At 35.9% G+C, this 6,257-nt stretch overlaps 1 long non-coding RNA gene across 2 annotated transcripts in view; it reads left to right on the plus strand.

Moving 5' to 3' along the window:
* LOC147136456 (uncharacterized) overlaps nucleotides 1–4,292 on the plus strand; it is a 9,505-nt gene extending 5,213 nt beyond the window's left edge. The window contains exon 4 of one of the 2 annotated variants that reach the window (XR_015089694.1): nucleotides 4,223–4,292. This is a non-coding gene — a long non-coding RNA (uncharacterized LOC147136456). Of the gene's footprint in view, nucleotides 1–3,141; nucleotides 3,349–4,222 lie in introns of those variants that run through there. The other variant, XR_015089693.1, reaches the window with a different exon arrangement.
* Nucleotides 4,293–6,257: the final 1,965 nt, after the last annotated feature.

Raw genomic sequence — 6,257 nt, forward strand, 5'->3', positions numbered from 1 at the left:
TTGTCTAAATGATAACTTTCCTTTGTAGAAGCAAGAGAAGTGCCACGGGGAGTTATGATAGTTATGTTAATATTTCGCTTTTATCCCGGGGTGTGTTTTAGAATTCAAATGACAACGACTAAAAGCAGTTCATCCACTTTCAAAAGTTCTCTGAGCCCAATTTGGACCATTTTCTATGCCTTCAACCTCATTGTTTTTACCGGTAATCACACTGTGCATGGACTAGGAGATGAACAACTTGTGAAATTACTGCACCCACTGTGTTTGTGTGTGTGCGTGTGTGTGAGTGTGTCTGTCATACAAGCCGAGAGAATCCCATCAAAGATTGCATTAGCAGAATTACTGGAAAAGCTTTCAAATGAAATACACTAACAGTTGATTTGTTTGCGGTTATGCTCTAATGACCGTAAAGAACTGCAATGTCACTCAATTGAGCACATACCAAGGCCTCTCAAAAGTGGAAAAACTCACATTTGTGCTGGTGCATTTGTGTGTTTTTTTTTATTAGGCTACTTCCTGGTTGATGAGGATGACAAAGCTCAACAGGTGCCAGGGTGATTTGTGAATTGTTTGGCCTTTTTCATTGTCGTTTTTTATTTTGTTTTGATATCTTTTTTTTTTTTTGATATTGGTTAGTTTTAATTTGTTTGTGTAACGGGTTTGTTAGTATTTTATTTGTTTATTTTTCAATGCTTAAAGTGGAAGTCAACCCCCCAAAATTCATTGCAATATTATGTTCTATGCGCCTTCACTTGTCTAAACGTGGCATTTTGATTAATATTGCGTCCGTGGATTTTGAGTTCACTGGTTCACCTGTTTTCTGAAGCTGAGCCATGATTGGTCGTTACCTGAGCCCTGAGGAACTGTGATGTCATTTTCAGTCGACAGAAGTGACAAAATGGCTGCCCCCTGAGATGACTAAAACCGGATGAATTTTGCTGCTTAAGTCAAATTCCACAAGCGCAATGTTAATCAGAATGCCGTGTTTCAACTAGTGGGCCTGCATAGAACATATTCTTGTCAAGAATTTTTTATTAGGTTTAGTATTAGTTATATTTTTTAATTTATATGGAGTATAAGACCCGAAAGCTCATGTTTGACAAAGATGAAAACAAAGGAAAATTTTGCTATATTTAGGATCTTAGTTCATTTTGTAAATGTAAAATTTAGTCAAAGTTTCCTTAATGAAAATATTTTTCAATTTTTGTTTTATTTATTTTGTTAGATTTTAAAAACCTTTGTGCCATCAAGTGACTCTGGGAGTGTGACAATCCTCTAACTGCCCCGCTATACAGTTCCAGACCAAAACGGAATCAATACTTTGTTAGTCCAGGAATAAACCCTTGACAATATTTTATTAATTAATATTTTATGTCCAAGCTCAAGGTGTGTTATATTTTATTGATTTTTAAAACTTGTAAATGGGTGAACAATTAATACTTTTATGTAAAAAACTATCAATTTTGTATATGAGTGACTCGATGATTCTGCTACCAAATATAACCTTTTTTTTGTGATACAATGGAAAGTAAGAGGATTTATATGTGACGACAACCAAATAACCTGGGAATTCAGGTGCACTTGTATGACAGTTAAAGACTACTTAAAACATTGACAGTGCAGTTTATAACGTTTTTTTCATAACTGGAGTTTATTAGAATTCCTTTGTTTTCTATGGAAGAGACGGCCTACTTTAAATACATCTTCAATCAAAAACAAGATTTTGCTATAGGAACATAAAAGCTAAAAGTGAACAGGGAATGCATTTATTCCTGCGTTGATTATTTTCTTGACATTGGTTTCGTCGAGCGCGTGCCGCTTCAGTTTAAAATGTGCGACGAGAAGCGAGGCGAGCAGATTGGCAATGAACTCTCGACAACCTCCACGGGGCTCGCTGGTTGGCGCTTCAATAATTCAGCAGTTAAACCGTGCTACACTACCTGATTCTATCTATATGCTGCAATGGCATCAACTTGTCAGAGAGCAGTGATGAAAATAAAATGTAAAAACTTAGGCATCCATAGGAAAGCGCTGAGATCTGGGAGGGAAATAATGAAATTGATTTTAAATCATGTAGTTAATTTAAAAACCCTCGCAAAGTTACCCATTCATCTTTCTGCATTCAAATTCAATGCTTTTATGTGAAAGGTGATGGTGTTCGCTTGTTGAATGATTATGTGGCTCTGATCCCTCCAACAGTTCACAAGTCCACAAGTTTCATTTTACATCAACTTAGTGCTGTTCATTTGGTGAGGCTCTGGGTAAAGATGCGGCCACAATAAATGCCGTGGATATTAAAAGTCTACACACCCATGCTGTAATGCCAGCTATTTGTGATATAAAAAACGAGACCAAGATAGAAAAAAAGTCAAAAACGTTGATGTGTCCTAAGGTGTGCATGCCCTTTTAAAATTTTTTATTTTGCAGCGCTCAGAACTAACAAATCACATTGAAACTCATGTTAAAATCTGCACAGACCTGCCAACATTTAAAGTGTCTTTGATACCCCCGATTGCAGTTCAGATGTTCTAACAGGCTTTCTAGATTTTTAAAAATATTTTTTATTTATATATATTTTTTCTTTTGCTAAAACAACATTACACTTACAGCAAAGCATGATAGTGGCCTTCATGCTTTGGGAACATTTTTCTTTATTTCTCAGACAAGGTGGAAGGAATTATAAACAGTTTTCAAATTGCAGTTTCGATATTTATCGTGGTTTCAATTTTCTGTATCACAAAAACTTCAACAGGGGTGTGTAGACTTTTTATATTCACTGTATACTTTGAGTTCACTGTTTGACCACGCCCTAGAATCATAATGGCACCTCTTGTCTGTTTGTCATTATACGAAGCAGGAAGTAGTCTGCCGCCTAACAAGCAAACGACACGTTTTTCTCCACTTTCAAGCGGCTTGGTGGAGGTCTGCCCTCTACTGAGCGACATTCTGTTTAAAAATGATCATTATAGCATTGCCAAAACAACACATCTCAACAAGACGACTTTTGCATCGAAACATAATTGATACTTGTTTGTTTCAGAATATTCCACCATATACAGTATAAACTACCGGGGAAGTAGTGAGGCTGTGTTGCCTATCCCTTTTGTAATAAAATATATAACCGTTTTTTTTTTCCCCCAGTTTTAGTTCATTGACCGACAGCGGACACACTCTTCAAACTGACATTCTGGGGACATGAAACAAGAGCAATGAAAGAGCATATTTGAATGCGAGAGCTTGAAAGGCTTCGAGATCGCTGGCGGTGTGAGCCGAATGTGAGCCATGAATACTGTATCGAGGAAATAGACTGCAAGTGACACCCTTGCTTTGGCGCAGCCACTGCCCCTCCGTTTGCCCGCCCCCTCCCCCAACCCCCTCTATCCTTCACATGCATACTGTGAAATGTTCCTGTTTTTAGAAAAGGTGCCAAACGCAGGCAAAGGAATTACTAAAATGTTTGTTATTGTGCTTGCTGTGTGCTGTGGTGTACAAAACAGTTGAGACTGATCTCAGTATGATGCAGTACAGTACCATGACTCACACTCCAATTTTCATGCTTTATCCTTGAAATGATGATCAAACCTTGACACAATTCTCCGCCCACTTTCGACGGTGTCGCCAAAAAAGTTTGGTAACCTATAGGAACACATGATAACTATCAGCCCGGTATAATGATAATAAGACATTTATTAGTCACCTAAAGTTTAATCATCGTTGTGATGGTGATTGGAATACAAGGAAGCGGCTAATTCTATATTTTTTTTCCCTCTGAATGAGTTTTGGGGAGGTTATATTCAAGATCCCTAAAATAGATTTTGGTCAGTATATACGCTCTTTCAACATTTTACACCATCCGCGCCCCACAAAAGCGGATAATTCGGCTAACTGGTAATTCGTCAGGAAAATAAGACGCAGCAAGCCCAAGAGGGCATTTTGTTCAATAAATACCTCTTTGATGGTGCCAATCCAAATTAAGAATTAATAAGCAGACATTATCATACTCTTCTTTTGTATTGAATCTTTCTAAATCAACTAAAAATGTATCGTGATATTGAAAGACGTCAATTACATTAATTAATACCCCTCACTTCCTGGGTTACATTATATTGATGTTGTTTTGTGGTGAAGTGGAAACTGTATTAAAGTTCTATAAAACAATGACAAATGTGCCACTTTTTACTCCCTCAGTCATGTTTTCTTCCCCCCCCCACACACACTGCAGGCACTGTGCTGATGCAATGCTGACACGAATTTGCTGCTTCCAGTTCTTTCAATGATGCTCACACATTTGGATGGTAAGTCGCGCTATCCTTTCTATGTTTCTACCTTTTGTACGTAACATACAGTAGGTCCGTGTTCTGTCATACATTAGAACTGAACACAATGTAGTTGACTCATTCAAAAAGACAAATGAGCATGCTGTAAATTTTACTCTTGCCGGGGATTCCTTTGTAATATGCCTGTTTTTGAAAGTATAAAGTTGTAAAACAAAGTACAAAAAGAAATTAAATGACATCTATAACATATTTCTGCTAACTACTATACTTTCATTTTTTTAAACTAGTTTTTGCTTGAATTTTTAGTGTGCTTTATAGTAGGCCATCATGATATTGATTTTTAAAAATATAAATATTTCATGAGTAGATTCTCAGTTCTCACTTGGCCATCGAGATTTATGCCCTTAAAGGCCAAGTGAGAACATTGATCTACAGTGGATATAAAAATGTCAACACAACCCTGTAAAAGGCAATTTTTTAACATGGAAAAAAAAGAGACAGAGAAAAATAAATTAGGTTTGTTATGTGAAAAATAATGAAAAAGAGAGGAAAAATACCACAATGATAACGCAAAAGTGAAATAAATTATATGTATTTTTTACTTTGCCAGAAATTCTGTAATTTATAACCTTTTATGCAATGTTGATTTTGAATTATGGATGAAGGTAGTAGTGCCTTATCATATCCAGTAGATAGCACTGTTTATTTCCCAATGTCTTTATAATTAATACAGATCATGATTCCCTTGAAACGTTGTCTTAACATACACTTGTTATAATGCTCTTTCGAGTTTTATTTTCCTTATTTGTTTATTAATTGTCAATTTATTAAATGACATTTTTTATTGGTCTATATGTGGAGTAGTTATGATTTAGCCGTATAAATTGTGCCTAGCAACTATGTAGTTGAGCCAATGTTTGAAGTGGCGTGGAACATAAATCAAAGCTTTTTTTTTTTTTTTTTTGCTGTACCTGCCAGACAAAAAATGTTTACTACAAGCAACTGTAGTTCCATAGTTGGACCGGATTAAAAGATTAAAAACAATTGTGAAGTGACTACCTATGACTAATGTAGTTTATATTTCCCCAAGATAAAAGCAAAGTGATACTAGTTACTAGTTTCAAGGCAGTAAAACTTAATTTGTGAAATTAACAAATGCAATTTGCAATGGCCATGAAGCAATATGCATATTGCAGTCATGAAGATAAGCTTGTGTAAGGGGATACTCGGTTTCCAATGAAGTTCCGTTTCTGTAGCGGCATACAAATTTGTATGAAAGTCTGAATTTATTTCCTGTAATTATGACAGGATTTTTTTTTTTTTTTTTAAGACAGGGTCAATATCACCACAGACTGCCTTTGGTGTCTGCATGTGAATCACTCAACCCTTCATGAAAATGTAGCAGCATAACAAAACTGAGGTCTTATTAAAAGTGGAAGAATAAATACAAATATTATAATACGTTATTATAATATGTACTTATTTTGTCATTTTCATCATCATGTGTGTAATTTTTTCATCGTACTATTTGTGTAGTTGAATGTTGTATGTTGTTATAAGTTTATATCCACGACTATGTCATTGTGACTTGATATAAAACCCTTGCGGAAATTTTAAATATTAAACCAAAAACTAAATCATGTTGCCAAATGACTTTACAGTATACCATGTGCACATGTCAGCATTAGCAGAATTGTCCACCCTGACAATTCAAAGTATGGGAGCTTGACCAACATGCAATTCCAACTACTAAATACAATGAATATGAAGTTCAATGAAAATGGTGAAATGGTGAAATGGGGAACCCCGAAAGGCACCTTATGGTGACTGACTCAAAACCCTTCCAGGCCCAAAATCTACAACAATCCACTGAACAACAGAACGTACGCCAGCACCTAATCCTAAAAGGTCAATCAAGTATGTCAGGACCGTACCCCCTTTATTATGAATCCCCAAATGAATGAATTTTCCAGGCAGCTC

This window comes from Filicampus tigris, chromosome 14, assembly GCF_054856515.1.
Source record: "Filicampus tigris isolate MCC_2025a chromosome 14, RoL_Ftig_1.0, whole genome shotgun sequence".
Classification (NCBI taxonomy): domain Eukaryota; kingdom Metazoa; phylum Chordata; class Actinopteri; order Syngnathiformes; family Syngnathidae; genus Filicampus; species Filicampus tigris.